The sequence below is a fragment of the Astatotilapia calliptera genome, chromosome 15 (genome assembly GCF_964374335.1).
Source record: "Astatotilapia calliptera chromosome 15, fAstCal68.1, whole genome shotgun sequence".
Classification (NCBI taxonomy): Eukaryota; Metazoa; Chordata; class Actinopteri; order Cichliformes; family Cichlidae; genus Astatotilapia; species Astatotilapia calliptera.
The window spans coordinates 12,404,371-12,422,871 of record NC_137436.1 but is presented as its reverse complement, the minus strand read 5'-3'; the positions used below and the strand labels follow the sequence as shown (position 1 = coordinate 12,422,871).

At 40.8% G+C, this 18,501-nt stretch overlaps 3 non-coding genes and 2 pseudogenes across 3 annotated transcripts; all 5 read left to right on the top strand.

The window, feature by feature from the left end:
* Positions 1-11,117: 11,117 nt before the first annotated feature.
* LOC145420768 (U2 spliceosomal RNA) lies at positions 11,118-11,324 on the top strand (annotated as a pseudogene).
* A 468-nt stretch (positions 11,325-11,792) lies between these two features.
* Positions 11,793-11,983, top strand: LOC145420735 (U2 spliceosomal RNA). Its single transcript, XR_013902056.1, has one exon. It is a non-coding gene; the product is annotated as a U2 spliceosomal RNA (small nuclear RNA).
* Positions 11,984-12,452: 469 nt separating this feature from the next.
* Positions 12,453-12,644, top strand: LOC145420753 (U2 spliceosomal RNA). The gene has a single exon (XR_013902074.1). It is a non-coding gene; the product is annotated as a U2 spliceosomal RNA (small nuclear RNA).
* Positions 12,645-13,494: 850 nt separating this feature from the next.
* trnal-uaa (transfer RNA leucine (anticodon UAA)) lies at positions 13,495-13,577 on the top strand. The gene has a single exon. It is a non-coding gene; the product is annotated as a tRNA-Leu (tRNA).
* Positions 13,578-14,206: 629 nt separating this feature from the next.
* On the top strand, positions 14,207-14,347 carry LOC113007196 (U2 spliceosomal RNA; annotated as a pseudogene).
* Positions 14,348-18,501: the final 4,154 nt, after the last annotated feature.

The following is an 18,501-nucleotide window of genomic DNA, read 5'->3' as shown; positions in this document are numbered from 1 at the left end:
TGTCTAAATCGTATGACAACACCAATGAGACTGCTGGTCAAATCTGGACCCTGAAGAAGTTGATCATTCAGGGATGTGCCCTGATAGGATGCTGCACAGTCGAACACAACTCTTAATTTCTGCTTCACAGGGTGGTACACGGCGTGATGGGGTATATACCACACTTTTCCTTCTTTGTGCGCCAGTTCATCATTTGACAGTTGTACTGCATAGCCCTTTTTAAGAAGGTCTTCCATGAAGTCTGTGTACTCTTGTCGGAAGCAGTCATTCCTGAGAAATTTAAGCCTCAAGTTACGTGCTCGTTGTTCAGCGACTGAGCGATTATTTGGCATGTTGACCAATCTGTTCTTCAGAGGTAGACATATTGTATAGTGGCCATCCATCAGTTTTGCAGATTCCATGGCCATGTCCATAAACTGATGGTCCTCTCTTGACATTTCCACTTCATCATGTTTTCTTCCCTCTGGAAAATCCACCATGAACTGTTGAAGCCACAGGTTCTCTAAACGGCTCACTGATATGCGGTTTGCATTAGCCTTGGCTGGGTTTCTCTTGTCTGCATGACAGCCAGTTTCTCTCAAAGGTCCATTCACAGTCCAACCTAGCTTGGTTCTTACAGCATACGGTCCATTACCTACACTGCTTACAACCTCCCATGGCTCCATTGCTTTAGGTACATTTGCTCCTATAAGCAATCCAATGTCAGTCTCAATTCGAGGCAGTTTTACTTCTTTAAGGTAAGGCCACTTTTCGAGATCTTTCTGTAGGGGTATGTTTTCTTTTCCTACAGGTATTGTCCTTTGTGTGAAGACATCTGGCAGATCAATAAAGTCGTCACCAGATAAACTACTGACCTCCAAGCCTGACACTACATGAGTACAGACAGGTTTCTCTTCATTCATAGTTTTCAGTAGTATGTCAGTTTTCCTTCCAGTGATCTTCAATTTGTCCATTAATGTCTCTGTACAGAATGTGGCAGAGCTTCCTGGGTCCAAGAAGGCGTAAGTCTGCACTACTACACTTCCCTTTTTGGCCTTGACCTGTACAGGAACTATTGCAAGTGTGCAGTCATCTTCCCCGGCCCCAGTTGGCCCACAATCCTCAGACTCTGCACAGACAAAGGCACTTAAGATTGTTTGACTTTCACTGTTCTTAGTTTTCTTCTCTGTGTCAGCGTCTGTGTCCCTTTTCTTGATATGCAACAATGTATGATGAGCAAGAGAACATACCTCACAGCTCACCTTTCTCTTACAAAGTTTGCTCATGTGACCTTGCTTCAAACAGCTAAAACACAGTCCTTTGCCTTTCAAGAATTCCAACTTTTCGTTGTGTGGCTTGCCCTTAAACTTACCACACAGGTCTATGATGTGCCCACCGTTACAGAACAGACATGCCTGTGGAGTGGGTTTCACATAATTTGTGTTTTCCATTGTCTTTGTGTCTTTCTCCTGAATGTCCAATGGTATGGCACTGGTGGTGAATGACTTCTTCATTACAACCCTTTTCTGATCCTTGTTACTGTTTTGTTTAATGGTGAATGGTTTAGCAGTGGTGCTATCCTTTATGTCACCAAAAACAGGGTGAAGTGCAATTTTGGCTTGTTTATTAATAAACTCCACCAAATCATTGAACTTGACTCGTCTGTCGCCTCGCTCTTGCATACCACACACAACAGATCTCCACCTTTCACGTAACTTGTATGGAAGTTTTGCTACAATGGCTTTCAGGCTTGCGACGTTATCAAGTTCCTCCATGTAACTCACTTCAGCCATGGTGTTACAGCAAGCTGTCAGAAAGAGTGAAAACGCATTTAAAGCTTCTGCATCTTCTGGCTTGATAGGTGCCCAGTTTGAGACCTTGTTCATGTAGGCTACAGCAACTTTGTAGTCATTTCCGAAATGCTCTTTGAGGAGCTGTTTAGCCTTGTGATAGCCTACATCTGGCTTCATATGAAGGCAGCTCTTTATTAGCTCTTTCGGCTGTCCATTAGTGAACTGCTCTAAGAAGTAGAGGCGATCCTTAGGACTTTCAGTGCGAGACTCTACTCCGTGCTCAAAGGCGCTTACAAATGTATTGTAATCTAAAGGATCACCACTGAAGGTAGGGATGTCTAAAGGTGGCAATGTCATCATTTTTTGTTGTTTCACCATCAGCTCTGTTATATTATTCTGACGTGTCATAACAGTACAGAGTGTTTCAACTGCTTGCTCATCTGCTGCAAAATCCACTCTAGACTGCTGCGTACCAATAGGGTGATTTTGTAAAGGCATGAATTCCCCATATCCATTTTCTGTGTTGGTGACTGGAGTTTGACTTACAGGTAATGGTATGAATCCAGAATCAATAGTCGTTGGGTATGCAGGACTCACATGTGACGAGCGCTCATTTTCAAAATTCTCTAATACCTTTATTTTAGCATCAGAGGCGGCAATAGCAGTTTGCAGATCTAGCTGCTCTCTTTTTGCTTTCAACTCAGTTTCCTGTCGTTCAAGCTCTTGTTTTTGTTTGAGAGCAGTTGCTTGTGCAAGCAATGTGGCTCTCTCCATTTCAGCTTTGAGGCGTACTGAGGAAGCAGTGGACACTTGGCTCCCAACGGCTGACCTGCGCCTCCTGCTTTTACTGCTTAATGCAGCGGACATCACAGAAACACTGTCGGAAGGCTGGATGTCTGCATCACACTGTCTAGCTTGTTCTGTGCGCTCCTCAGCTGCTTTAACCCACGTTTCCACATGTTGCATAAATCCACAAATACGACTAGCATTAGGTTCATACCAAGAACTTTGGTCCTTTTCAAATTCTTCCTCATGCATTAATACTCTCAAACTATCATTCATCTTACACAGTTCTCCAAATGAATCTTGGTAGTCTAAACGCAATTTCTGCTTAACAGCATTCACGTTAGCATCATCTTCCATTAGCCGTTCGAGCTGATTAGCTTGGCTAGTTAGGTGGCCTAGCTTAGCCTTTCTAGACTGGGTCAACCTGTGCAGCTTTTCCTCGACAGCCTTTTCTGTCATTTTTGGTTCTCTTTTTCCACACACTAGTTCTTCATCACTCTCATGCATTATGACAAATTTCCACAGTAGCAAAGCTTGTTTTCACTGCTTACCGTGATTCTTCCTCCAAGTAGGCTATTGCCTTCAATCCACAGTGCACGGCGTTGCTAAACATGATCCTTTTCCGTATTCCTTTTCCCAAAAAAGGAGCAAGAAGGTTTTCTGACTAAATGTAGGGTAATTTCCAATAAACCAAGTTCAAAAAAGGGGAGTCTATGGCTGACGCGTGTTCCTGGTTTCCAAAAGAAATGCTTCCAGTTGCATTATGGTTTGAAGACTGTTTTATTTATTACAAACTGAGGATGTAACAATGAACTCCTTCCAAAAAAAAGGGCATGAAAATTCCAAAAAATAGCAGTTATCCAATACTAGCTGTGTACACGGTCAGAAAACCGTGAGACTCCTAACCTCTCTGTCCATGCTCCTCCCCTTCCCTCTCACACAGGGTTTCATGCTACTACTGCACTTATGTAATGAATCTATGAATAATAAAACAAACATGAACTCAATCGTAAATAAAATATAAAGCAGACGTCTGGCGCTTACAGGTATAATAAAAGTGATTGAAGAATATTATGAAAACCTGTATGGGGAGAAAAATGTGGAGGAAAGAGTCATTGAGCAAACCCTGGAATATATTGATAAGATTGTTGAGTCTAGTGATATGTTAAGTCAACCTTTTACTACAGCCGAGTTAGGTCAGTGTCTTAAGGGTTTTAAAACTGGAAAATCCCCTGGTTTAGATGGCCTGCCGATTGAGTTTTATCTGACATTTTGGGATATTTTAGCTACTGATTTACTTTCAATTTTTACAGATTTTAGTGAATTAGATAAGCTGCCTGAAAGTTTTAGAATGGGTTTAGTCACACTCGTTCATAAAGGGAAGGATAAAACTCTCTTGGAAAATTGGAGACCGATTACGCTTTTAAACTGTGACTGTAAATTATTCAGCAAGCTTCTAGCAGAAAGGACAAGACCGGTTTTGGACCAGATAATCCACCAAGACCAAGCATGTACTGTAAAGGGCAGGAAGATCACGGATAGTCTGGTGTTGATTAGAGACACGATTTGTTTTGCTCGAAAGAGAAACAAGCGACTGATTGTTTTGAATTTAGACTTTGAAAAAGCCTTCGATAGAATATCTCACCGGTACCTTTTTAAAGTTTTGCAGAAGATGGGTTTCCCAGAAAGGCTTATATCCTGGGTAAAGTTGTTGTACACAGATATAAAGAGCAGATTTGTCATGAATGGGACCCTGACGAATGCAGTCCAGGTGAACTGTGGTTTACGACAGGGATGTCCCCTGTCCGCTCTTTTATATGTTATTTGTATTGAACCCCTGGCACAAATTTTGAGGAAAGATAAGAGTATAAACGGGATGAACATACCTGGGAGTGGGGGGCAGGTGGCAAAGTGTGTACTGTACATGGATGATATTAGCATCCTGTGTACAGACATATCCTCGATGAGAAGGACTTTTGAAGTTACGGACTGGTTCGGAAGGGCTTCGGCCTCTAGACTCAACAGGGGCAAGACTCAGGTACAATTCTACGGGCCATGGGAGACTATAGAATTGACTGGACTTGGAATAAATGTGACACAAACCGACCAAAAAATTTTAGGGGTTAGATTTGATAAGGATGGTGGAGGAAAGGCAAATTGGCCGGGAATGATAGGAAAAGTGAATCAACGATTAGGCCTATGGAGACTGAGAAAGCTGACTCTTGGAGGGAAGGTTTTAGTAATTAAGGCAGTGATTTTACCCTTGCTTCTTTTAGTCAGCGCAGTCTTTTTGCCACCAAAGGACGTATTGTTAAAACTAGAACGAGCCATCTTTTACTTTCTATGGGACTCCAAATGGGAGAGACTTAAAAGAGGGATAATGAAGAAATTAAAGGAAGATGGTGGCAAAGGAGTCCCAGATCTGTATTTATTCATGGGAAGCCTCTATACAAGTAGCCATATGAGACAGGCTACGAGTCCTAATAGTAATCCTCTGACACAGGCATGGGTTAGATTTTGGTTAGGTAGCTACCTAAGACAAAAGAAAATCCTGCCAGTAGATCTTAGAGTCCCCGTCTCCTTTGATGTTCCTGAAGCCTATGTAGAGCTGAAATCCTTTTTAACCTCCTTTAAATTGGAAGATCAGAGTTTGGACATTTTAACAAAACATCATTCTCTCATTTCAGTTGTGCAGGAGAGGGGAGAGGTGGTCCCAGTCAGAGGCCTCCCTATTGGAGAGGCCATAGAAGTGTGGCGTCTGACAAACCATCCCGTCCTTTCTAACAGGCTCCAGGATGTGTCCTGGATGGTGGCTCATGAGATTCTCCCAGTCAGGGCTGTCATGCACTCCAGAGGAATGTCGACAACAGAAATGTGTCCCCGACCGGGTTGTGGCGCGCCTGAGACGGTGAGGCACCTACTCTGGGAGTGCAGTGCTGCTATAGACCTGTGGGACATGGCCGGCTCCTTAAATTTCCCGTACTTACCAGCAAGGGAGGTCCTGACAGCAAACCTAATCCTCTATGGGGTGAGCCAAGGAGTGAAAACGCAAAGAAAAGGCTTTGAAAAGCAGTGGCTCGCCCTTGCTGCTATAAAAGACGCCATTTGGACCTCCAGAAACTTGTTGGTGAGCAAGCACACGCAGATCCCCCCCGTGGCTGCTCTCCGAATGGCAACAGCAACAGTAAAAGAGATCTGTGCCAGAAATACTAAGTTGAGAGAGCAGCCGCAAAGAAGAATCGCCTCTGTGCCCATTCGGATGGAGGAGCCGGGTTCGCACATAGAAAGGTCTAAGCAGCAACAGCCTGGCTCTCCGGGAGAGGTCGGTGTGGAAGGAGCAAGTTGGGGAGAGTCCCCTCTGAGCACCGGAAGCTTGTGAAGGGATGGGATGGTTTTTTTTAAATAATTTAAATTCTCTATGGAAAAAAAAAAAAAAAAAAAAAAAGGAAAAAACATTTAAATATTTGTTTTCCTGTTGTATTTTAAAAGGGGATGGGAGATAATAAAGAAGTAATCCTTTTAAATGGGGTGGGCTTATGAAAATAAATGAGATGATGATGATGTTGTTATATGTCTGAGTATCAATAAAAATTTTTCCAAAAGAAAAAAAATCTGTTCTTATCAGTGATAAGGCGAGAAGCAATGCAGGATGGCGGCATCATCGGCCAACTTCCATGAGAGGAATGCATGGATGCAAGGTACAAGAAATACTTTGAGATTCGAGCTGATGGAGAAAGATGAGGAAATCCATGACAGAATTAATTTTGGACGGAGGATCCTTTACGAGGCTTTAAAGATACAGCCTGAGGAAATCTACTGTCTTCAGCAGAGTACGGCAAGTAAACATTACGATGTAACCTTTTGCACGGGAGAATGCGCGGAGGAGGTGAGAAGGAAGTGTATTGGAGAAGAAAACGAAGAATTGAGAAAATACATGGTAACCCCTATGTACAGAAATGATTATAGGATCCTAACTGTTCATATGTACAACCCATGGGTTTCTGAAGAGACTATTAAGTATTTCTTGGGAAGGTACGTTACAGTACTACCAGGAGTGCGGAAAATAAAGGATGGCTTAGGCCTATGGACCGGAAAAAGACAATTTCGAGTCAAATTAAATGTGGATATGGCCACCGAAGACGGGTATTGCCACCCGCCCGCGGTGTTCTCTATTGGAGCGGATAGGGGCTTCCTAGTGTATGCCGGGCAGCCCCAAGCGTGCAGAAAATGTGGTAGCACCGGACACAATGCGGACAGTTGCGAACAAATGAGGTGCAGGAGTTGCGGAAAGATAGGCCATATAACAAAAGACTGCAAGGAGCCTAGAAAATGTCACTTGTGTGATTCGGAGACGCACATGGCAAGAGACTGTACTAGGCCAAGGTCATATTCTGAAGCGGCAAAATCTGGAACTAAAGACGGATATCATAGAAAAACGGACACAGAAACTGATACTGAAAGGAGAGCACAGGAGGCGCCAACGGCTGCCGAAGATCAGACTAATGAGGAGAGAGATGGGAGCAAGGAAGGTGGAGCAGAGCAGAGAAAGGAGGAGGGAGGAAATCCACGCGAACTGGATGCCGAGAGAGAGAAACAAGGGGAGGACGGACAGGTGTGGGAAGTAGTAGCGAAGCCTCGGAGAAAATCAGCTAAGAGGCGGAGAAAGGTGAGCTCGGGCGCTTCTTCAGAAGAGACTAAAATGAAAAGTAGAGAGGACAGAGAGGAACGGACCGAGGAGGTGGAAAATGTGGAGGGACATGTTCTGAGAGGTACACAGACTGAATGTATGCACACGCCTTTAAGTGACTTAACTAGTGATGGGGATACGGGGGAAGAGGCCGAAAGTGAAGAAAAGTCGGAAGATTCCTTTATAAAAAACTTGCTGGCGCAAGTTAATATGGAGAGTTAAAAATGGGGATTTCGGAATAAAAGAAGATTTTTTAGGTTACTTAATGCAGTTATTTAATTTTTTCCTCCGGACTTTAATTATAAACGTATTCCCATGGTTTTGTTTGGTAATGATTTGGTTTTGTTGTTAAGATATGGGAAAATTCCGAATAATTACTTTAAATGTAAGGGGGCTTAAAAACGCCCGAAAGAGGAAAATGGTTTATGAATTTTTGTCACATTATAATTTTGATGTTTGCCTACTGCAAGAAGTACATCTAAAGGATGAGGGGGATATTGACCTTTTTACGGAGGAATGGAGAGGAGGTGAATCGGCTTGGAGCATAGGGGGGGTACACGGGACTGGGGTCGGAGTGTTATGTGGAAACAAAAGTATAAGGATAAAGGAAAGTTACACGTTAATACAGGGAAGGGTGATGGTTGTAGATGTGGAAAAAAGTGGAATGCAAAACCGGATAATAAACGTGTACGCACATGTGGACCCAAAGTTGAGAAGAGAACTACTCTTAAAAATGGATACCTGTTTTATGACAAAAAAAAATATTCTGGTGGGAGGGGATTTCAACTGCACCTTGGAGAAGGAAAAATCCTCCCTCCCCTTCAAGACTTTCATAAAAAAATATGGTTTGATAGATGCAATGGCTACACTACAGGGGAAACAAGTGGGGCACACATGGAAGAATACAAGAGGGGTGGAAAGTAGATTAGATTATATATTGGTAGACAAAAAGTGCAAAATAAAGCAAGGAAAACTAATACCGGCACTGTTCACGGATCATCAAATGGTAGAGGTGGAAGTGGAGATAAAAGGAACAGACTATGGAAAAGGTTACTGGAAACTAAATAATGAAGTACTTATGGAAAAAGAATATAAGAAAAAATTTGCAGAGCTCTTCCCTTTATGGGCAGAGACGGAGAAGTTATACATGAATAAACTGGATTGGTGGGAGGATGTAAAAAATAAAATAAAAAAGTTCACAGTGGATTATTGTACGGAAAGGTCAAGAGCTAGGAATGAGGAATTCCGCACGCTGCAAAAAGAAATAGAATATACTTACGCACTACAAACAAAAGAAAAAAATAAAAATAAGGACGAGAAAATAGAAATTTTAAGATCGAAACAGGAAGAATTACTTGAGAGGAAGGCAAGGGCTGAAACATATAAATTAAAACAGGAGGAGTATGAGGAGAACGAGAAATGTTCCGCTTTTTTCTTCAAAAAGATGAAAAGTAGGGAAAAAAGGGGAGTCATAACAAAATTGGAGAAGGATGGGAAAATGACGGAAGGGAGAGAAGATATGTTAAAGGTGGCGAAGGAATATTATGAGGAGCTGTTCAGTAAAGAAAATCTAGAGGGAGGGAAAGGGGATTTCTTTTTGAAGAAAATAAAGAAGAGACTAACGGGAGAAGAAAGGGAAAGGCTAGAGGGGGAAGTGACAATAGAGGAGGCATATAAAGTAATAAAAGGAATGAAGGCAAATAAAGTGCCGGGAATAGATGGTTTAACAAAGGAATTTTACGAAACCCTTTGGGGGGTGGTGGGGATACATTTGGTGGGAGTTTTTAAGGAAATCATGGAGGGAGAGGCGATGACAGAGAGCATGAAGATGGGTGTGGTTTCCGTATTATTTAAGAAAGGCAACCCACATCAACTTGATAACTATAGACCGTTAACCATGTTATGTGTGGATTATAAGATCTTGAGTAGGATATTTGCAAATAGACTTGCAGGAGTAATGTCGCACATAGTGGAGAAGGATCAAACGTGTGGGGTACGGGGGAGGCAAATTACCTGGAATGTGCAATTACACAGAGATATACTTACATATGTGAGGGATAGAAACTTGGCAGCAATATGTGTGAGCTTGGATCAGCAAAAGGCCTTTGATAGGGTAGATCACGAATTTTTGTGGAGGGCAATGGAGTATATGGGGCTGGGAGGGACCTTTATAAAATGGGTAAAGAATTTATATAAGGGCATAAACTCGAAAATAAAACTAAATGGATTTCTTACAGAAAAGGTGTATCAAACAAGGGGTTTGAGACAAGGATGTCCATTATCTGTTGTGCTTTATGTACTTTATGTTGAACCTTTGGCCTGTGCAATAAGGGAAAGCCAAAGAGTGAAAGGGATAATGATGCCACGGGGGGAATGTTTAAAAATATCACAATACGCGGACGACACGATATTATATTTGGAAGATGATGATAGTCTAAGGAATGTGATAGAAATTTTAAATGCTTATGAAAAAGCGACGGGATCTAGGATAAATAAAGAGAAGACAAAGTATAAATATTTGGGGATATGGGAGGGTAGAAGAGATAACATCTGTGATTTTACTTTGTGTGAAGGTCCAATGGATATTTTAGGAATCTCTTTTGGAAACAAGGAAGGCGATGAGCTTTGTAATTGGAGAGAAAAGATGAACGCGGTGGAAAAGAAGTTGGGTCTTTGGAAAGTAAGAAAATTATCAATCTCGGGGAAAGTTTTGGTTATAAAGAGTGAGGTAGTCCCGAAATTACTACATTTGGCCTACGTGTTCCCGATGCCACAGATATATAGAGCACAAATAATGAGGGGGATATTTAAATTCATATGGGGGGGTTACGAGTATGTAAAAAGACTACAAATGTATCAAGAAATAGAAGATGGTGGGAAGGGGGTACCAAATGTCCCGTTGAAGTTAGATACAATGTTTTATACAAATGTGTGTACATTATTGAAACAGACTTATGTGCATAAATGTCAAATATTGCTATGGTTTTGGTTGGCGATACCATACCGATTTTTGATAGGGTGGGAAAATAAGGGACCTAAGGCGGAGTTTAGACCAAAATATTTTCAGAGGATGGTGGGATGGGGAAAGAAACATCCGGAATGCAAAGAGGTGGATACAGTATTAAACCATAAACTTCTATACAAGAAAATGGTACGGAAAGCCAACCAAAATCAGGTACCGGTGAGTCCAGAAGTGTGGAAACTCACACAGGATAAGAGTTTTAAAAATGTCATAAAGGATTTTAATTGGATGCATTTACATAAAAGGCTACCCGTGAGGGTTACTATGTACGCACATAATTTGGGAAAACAGAAAAAGTGTCCGAGGGACAATTGTGTAAAAGAAGAAACAATTGAACATGTACTATGGGGATGCGAATACGCAAAAAAGGTATGGGAAGGGGTAAAGGGGAAGTATAAAGGTTTGGGGACGGTGACTTATGAAGAGATCACCTTCTTTGGGACTAAAGGTACAGAAAAAGAGAGATATAAAATACGTTGCATGTTGTTATCAATTGTTAAACTTAAGTTGTGGAGGGCAAGACAGAGTTGTATAATGGGGGGATACAAAGAGGGGGAAATTGGGACGATCAAGGCTATAGAAAGGGAATTTGAAAAGATATATTGGCATGAACTACAAAAATGGGGAATAGACACAATTAAGGACAGATGGAAAGATATCTCTCCTTTTTTTGCTCTGAAGGTACCCAAAAGGTGGTGGTAGGTAAAGTGTAAGGAAAGGAGGAAGAGAAAAGGAGTAATGATAAGCTACACGTCAAATGAAAATGTCATATGAAAATGTTAATCAGTTTGTCATGAACGAATGTGGGGAAAATGGAAATGTAAACTTGTCATTGTAAAGGAAATGGTAAAATGTTTTTGAATGATTGTGGAAAGAAAATTAAAAAAAAAAAAAAAAAAAAAAATCTGTTCTTATCAGTTTAATATCTGATACGTCCCCTACCCGGGGACCATATATTAAATTGATTTTTGGAGCAGGGAGATGGAATAGGGGCTTGCTCCGTCCACTCCACGCATCGACCTGGTATTGCAGTATTTCTAGGAACGGTGCACCCCCTGAAGCTGTGAAAAACAAATGGCATTTGACTCAACAGTTTGTGCAAAGAAATTTCTTATACGCTAGATATATGCGTGCGTCTGCATATCTGGACATTGTCTTCGTGTAATCTTCCAAGGTTAGTCAGACTGAAATCTTGCGACTTAATATTTGTGAATGACTTACATTTAACTATTACCACAATTACTAAATCCTGCCACTTGGACTGACACGTGGCTGGACACACACTTTCTATGGGAAATCAAAAAAATATGTCGTTTTCAACTGCAGTTACACTATTCTGGCTCCAATCCTGCAGTTACCTCTGTTGTCCACTAGAGACCAATAGAAGTCTTTAAAAACCGGAGGCTGCCATCTACAAGGACTCATGTTGATTATAGGTTTAACTCTTCTCTTTCTCTACATACTGCAGCTTTCTGTCCTCTGTGGCTGTAAATTACATCGTTTGAAAAAAAAAAAAACCCACACAATCTTTTCTTGGCTTTTTAGCTAAAAAAAAAAAAAAAATCTGTTCTTATCAGTTTAATATCTGATACGTCCCCTACCCGGGGACCATATATTAAATTGATTTTTGGAGCAGGGAGATGGAATAGGGGCTTGCTCCGTCCACTCCACGCATCGACCTGGTATTGCAGTATTTCTAGGAACGGTGCACCCCCTGAAGCTGTGAAAAACAAATGGCATTTGACTCAACAGTTTGTGCAAAGAATTTTCTTATACGCTAGATATATGTGTGCGTCTGCATATCTGGACATTGTCTTCGTGTAATCTTCCAAGGTTAGTCAGACTGAAATGTTGCGACTTAATATTTGTGAATGACTTACATTTAACTATTACCAGAATTACTAAATCCTGCCACTTGGACTGACACGTGGCTGGACACACACTTTCTATGGGAAATCAAAAAAATATGTCGTTTTGAACTGCAGTTACACTATTCTGGCTCCAATCCTGCAGTTACCTCTGTTGTCCACTAGAGACCAATAGAAGTCTTTAAAAACCGGAGGCTGCCATCTACAAGGACTCATGTTGATTATAGGTTTAACTCTTCTCTTTCTCTACATACTGCAGCTTTCTGTCCTCTGTGGCTGTAAATTACATCGTTTGAAAAAAAAAAAAAACCCACACAATCTTTTCTTGGCTTTTTAGCTAAAAAAAAAAAAAAAAATCTGTTCTTATCAGTTTAATATCTGATACGTCCCCTACCCGGGGACCATATATTAAATTGATTTTTGGTGCAGGGAGATGGAATAGGGGCTTGCTCCGTCCACTCCACGCATCGACCTGGTATTGCAGTATTTCTAGGAACGGTGCACCCCCTGAAGCTGTGAAAAACAAATGGCATTTGACTCAACAGTTTGTGCAAAGAATTTTCTTATACGCTAGATATATGTGTGCGTCTGCATATCTGGACATTGTCTTCGTGTAATCTTCCAAGGTTAGTCAGACTGAAATGTTGCGACTTAATATTTGTGAATGACTTACATTTAACTATTACCAGAATTACTAAATCCTGCCACTTGGACTGACACGTGGCTGGACACACACTTTCTATGGGAAATCAAAAAAATATGTCGTTTTGAACTGCAGTTACACTATTCTGGCTCCAATCCTGCAGTTACCTCTGTTGTCCACTAGAGACCAATAGAAGTCTTTAAAAACCGGAGGCTGCCATCTACAAGGACTCATGTTGATTATAGGTTTAACTCTTCTCTTTCTCTACATACTGCAGCTTTCTGTCCTCTGTGGCTGTAAATTACATCGTTTGAAAAAAAAAAAAAACCCACACAATTTTTTCTTGGCTTTTTAGCTAAAATCACCTGTATTGTCTGTTGTTTCCATTTGTGGATGGTTAATAGTGCAGAAGATTGTTTTTCTGTTTTCAGGATTACATGAAAACATTTGGGAACAGATCATTTTTGCATATAATAAATCTTAGGATAGTATTGGTTTTGATGATTTATAAAACAGCTGTGTGCCGTAGCCCTGGTAGTGTGGATCCTTAGTGTGTAAAGAGTAGATACCTCATGTAATATGTGTGAATGAAAATCCATGGACTTTATAAGAGTCCTCCATTTATGGCTATGATCCTAACAAACAAGATTAATCCGTTTCTTTCTCCTAGCAATCTTCCTGTTTCCTAAAGGAACACGCATGCACAATATATATGCATCAGGATGGCCGAGTGGTTAAGGCGTTGGACTTAAGCTCCAATGAGCGCATGCTCTCGTGGGTTCAAACCCCACTCCTGGTATAATTTGGAGCCTCATGACTGGTAAACTGAAATGTATCTATGGGAGCAACAATGATCAATAGGAGTTTTTAGGAATTTGCTGTGAGCAATATCCCCCCACCCAGTCACCCCCAAAAAAGCTGGGATGAAAGACAAATGAGAGGTCTGTGCCAAGGTCGCCCCCTCTCAGTCTTACTGTACATGTTATATGTAGAACCGTTGGCTTGTGCAATTAGGGAAAGCCCAGACATAACAGGAATACAGTTACCGGGAGGAGAAAAATTTAACAGTATGTAATTATCATATTATGAAAACAATTATAACGCCAAGAAAGTTATAAAAATGAATTGAAGACGCTCCGTCTCAACGACCGCTGATTGGACTGCAGGCGACCACGTGATTTTGAATCTCATTAACCGGCATGCGCTGACCGGCGTTTCAGAAACTAAAGTGTCGTCATATATGTGGCGCCGTTTAAAAACTGAAACATGCCGACCATAGTTATATTGTGATGTTTCGGAGGTAAAACGTCAGTAAAACATCGACCTGTCCTCTACCATTTGTTAGAAGGCGACTGTGTTCTTCATTGTAACCATGAGTTAGAGTTGCAGTAAGCAGAATGAGTCGTTTCTGTCGTGCGATATGTGGGTATCGCTTCTCGGCCTTTTGGCTAAGATCAAGTGTAGTATCTGTTCTTATCAGTTACAAGGCGAGAAGCAATGCAGGATGGCGGCGGCGTCGGCCAATTTTCATGAGAGAAATACATGGATGCAAGGTACAAGAAATACTTTGAGATTCGAGTTGATGGAGAAAGAGGACGAGATTCATGACAGAATTAACTTCGGACGAAGGATCCTTTACGAGGCTTTAAAGATAAAGCCTGAGGAAATCTACTGCCTCCAGCAGAGTACGGCAAGTAAACATTATGATGTAACCTTTTGCACGGGAGAATGTGCGGAGGAGGTGAGAAGGAGATTTCACGGAGAAGAAAACGAAGAACTAAAGAAATATACGGTAACTCCTTTGTACAGAAATGATTATAGGATTTTAACGATCCATATGTATAACCCTTGGGTTTCGGAAGAGACAATTAAGTACTTCTTAGGAAGGTACGTCACAGTACTACCAGGAGTGCGCAAAATAAAGGATGGCTTAGGACTATGGACCGGAAAAAGACAATTCCGAGTCAAATTAAATGTGGATACGTCTACCGAGGACGGATATTGCCATCCACCCGCGGTATTCTCCATAGGAGCAGATAGGGGTTTCCTAGTGTATGCTGGGCAGCCCCAAGCGTGCAGAAAATGTGGCAGTACCGGACATAATGCGGACAGGTGTGAACAAATGAGGTGCAGGAGTTGCGGGAAGATAGGCCACATAACTAAAGACTGTAAGGAACCTAGAAAATGTCATTTGTGCGATTCAGAGACCCATATGGCAAGAGATTGTACTAGGCCAAGGTCATATTCTGAAGCGGCAGGAAATGAACATTACAGAAAATCGGATGCAGAAGCTGATATCAGAAAAAGAACACAGGAGGCGTCAACGGCTGCCGAAGATCACCTTAACGAGGAGAGAGCTGGGAGCAAGGAAGGTGGAGTAGAGCAGAGGAATAAGGAGGAAGAAACATTACGTGAATCGGACGCCGAGAGAGAGAAACAAGCGGAGGACGGACAGGTGTGGGCAGTAGTAGCGAAGCCGCGGAGAAAATCAGCAAAGAGGCGGAGAAAGGTGAGCTCAGGTGCTTCTCCAGAAGAGACAAAAACGGAAAATAAAGAGGATAGGGAGGAACGGATCGAGCAGGTGGAAAATACGGAGGGACATGTTTTGAGGGGTACACAGACTGAATGCATGCATACCCCCTTAAGTGACTTCACTAGTGATGGGGATACGGGGGAAGAGGCTGAAAGCGAAGAAAAATCGGAAGATTCCTTTATTAAGAACTTATTGGCGCAGGTTAATATGAAGAGTTAAAAATGGGGATACTGAAATAAAACTTCTATGGTTTTGATTTGTTTTTGGTTTTGTTTTTGAGATCCCCTTTTTTTTGTTTTCCTTTTTTTTTTTTTTTTTTTGATTTATGTGTTAAGACATGGGAAACTTTCGAATAATAACATTAAATGTAAGGGGACTTAGGAATGCTCGGAAAAGAAAAATGGTTTATGAATTTTTGTTGTATTATAATTTTGATGTCTGCTTGTTGCAGGAAGTACATTTAAAAGATGAGGGGGATGTTGACCTCTTTACGAAGGAATGGAGAGGAGGTGAATCGGTCTGGAGTATAGGGGGAGTACATGGGACTGGGGTAGGAGTGTTATGTGGGAATAAAAGTATACGAATAAAGGACAGTTATACTTTAATACAGGGAAGGGTTATGGTTGTAGATGTGGAAAAAAGTGGGACACAAAACCGTATAATAAATGTGTATGCATATGTGGATCCCAAATTAAGAAGAGAACTTCTTTCAAAAATGGATACTTGTTTTATGACAAAGAAAAATATTTTTGTGGGAGGGGATTTCAACTGTTCACTGGAGAAAATAAAAACTTCGCTCCCTTTTAAGACCTTTATAAAAAAATACGGTTTAATAGATGTAATGGCCACACTACAAGGGAAAAGAGTGGGGTACACATGGAAGAACACAAGAGGGATGGAAAGTAGATTAGATTACATCTTGATAGAGAAAAAGTGTAAAATAAAACAAGGGAAAATAATACCGGCTTTGTTCACAGATCATCAAATGATAGTGGTGGATTTGGAGATAGAAGGAATAGATTATGGAAAAGGATACTGGAAACTGAATAACGAAGTACTTATGGAAAAAGAATATAAGGAAAGGTTTGCAGAGCTCTTCCCTTTATGGGAGGAGATGGAAAGCTTATATATAAATAAACTGGATTGGTGGGAGGATGTAAAAAACAAAATAAAAAAGTTCACGGTGGATTATTGTACGGAAAGGTCCAGCGTAAGGAAAGAGGAATTTCGTATATTGCAAAAAGAAATAGAATATACTTATACACTACAAAATGAAAAAGGAAACAACAAAAACATGGACGAGAAAATGGAAAGTTTAAGATTGAAGCAGGAAGAACTACTTGAAAGGAAGGCAAGGGCTGAAACATATAAGATAAAGCAGGAGGAGTATGAGGAGAACGAGAAATGTTCGGCCTTTTTCTTTAAAAAGATGAAAAGTAAGGAAAAAAAGGGAGTTATAATAAAATTAGAGAAGGATGGGAAAATGATAGAAGGGAAGGAAAATATGCTTAAAACGGCGAAGGAGTATTATGAGGTCTTGTTTAGAAAAGAAAAATTAGAGGGAGAAAAAGGGGATTTTTTCTTAAAGAAAATAAAAAAGAGATTAACGGGAGAAGAAAGCGACAGTTTAGAAGGGGAAGTTACAATAGGGGAGGCATATAAAGTATTAAAAGGAATGAAGGCAAACAAAGTGCCAGGGATAGATGGATTAACAAAGGAATTTTACGAAACTTTTTGGGGAATGGTGGGGAAACATTTGTTGGGAGTTTTTAAGGAAATCATGGAGGGAAAGGAGATGACAGAGAGTATGAAGATGGGTGTGGTTTCTATTCTATTCAAGAAAGGTAACCCACAACAACTTGATAATTATAGACCGTTAACTATGCTATGTGTGGATTATAAGATCCTGAGTAGGATATTGGCAAATAGACTCGCGGGAGTAATGATGCAAATAGTGGAGAAGGATCAGACGTGTGGGGTCAGGGGGAGGCAAATGTCTTGGAACGTGCAACTACACAGAGACATACTCACATACGTTAGAGATAGAAATTTGCCAGCACTATGTGTGAGCCTAGATCAACAAAAGGCCTTTGATAGGGTAGATTATGATTTTTTGTGGAGGGTAATGCAGTATATGGGCTTGGGAGAGAAATTTAAAAAATGGGTAAAAAATTTATACAACGGCATAAGTCTGAAAATAAAAGTAAATGGATTCCTTACAGAAAAAGTGTATCAAACAAAGGGTTTGAGGCAAGGATGTCCATTATCTGTTGTTCTTTATGTACTGTATGTTGAACCTTTGGCTTGCGCAATAAGGGAAAGCCAGAGAGTAAAAGGGATTCCGATGCCGCGGGGGGAAGTTTTAAAGATATCGCAGTATGCGGACGATACAGTATTATATCTGGCAGATGATGATAGTTTAAAGGGTGCGATAGAAATTTTAGATATTTACGAAAAAGCGACTGGATCAAAGATAAATAAAGAGAAGTCGATGTATAAATATTTGGGGACATGGGAGGGTAGAAGAGATAATATCTGTGATTTTACTTTGTGCCAAGGCCCAATGAATATTTTAGGAATCACCTTTGGAAATAAGGAAGGAGATGAGCTTAGCAATTGGAAAAAAAGGTTAAGTGCGGTAGAAAAGAAGCTGGGCCTTTGGAAAGCAAGGAAATTAACAATTACGGGGAAGGTTCTGATTATAAAGAGTGAGGTGGTGCCAAAGTTATTACATCTGGCCTATGTGTTTCCGATGCCTCAGATCTACAGAGCGCAAATAACCAGAGCGATATTTAAATTTATTTGGGGGGGTTATGAGTATGTCAAAAGAACGCAAATGTATCAAGAAATTGAAGATGGTGGGAAAGGGGTACCAAATGTCCCTTTGAAGTTAGACACAATGTTTTATGCAAATGTATGCAAGCTATTGAAACAGAACTATGTCCATAAATGTCAAATATTGTTATGGTTTTGGTTAGCGATTCCATACCGTTTTTTGATAGGGTGGGAAAATAAGGGACCAAAGGCGGAAACTAGACCAAAATATTTTCAGAGGATGCTGGGATGGGGAAAGAAACATGCTGAATGTAAAGAGGTGGATACCGTACTAAACCATAAACTTTTATACAAGAAAATGGTATGGAAAGCTAATTATAACCAGGTACCGGTGAGTCCAGAAGTGTGGAAATGT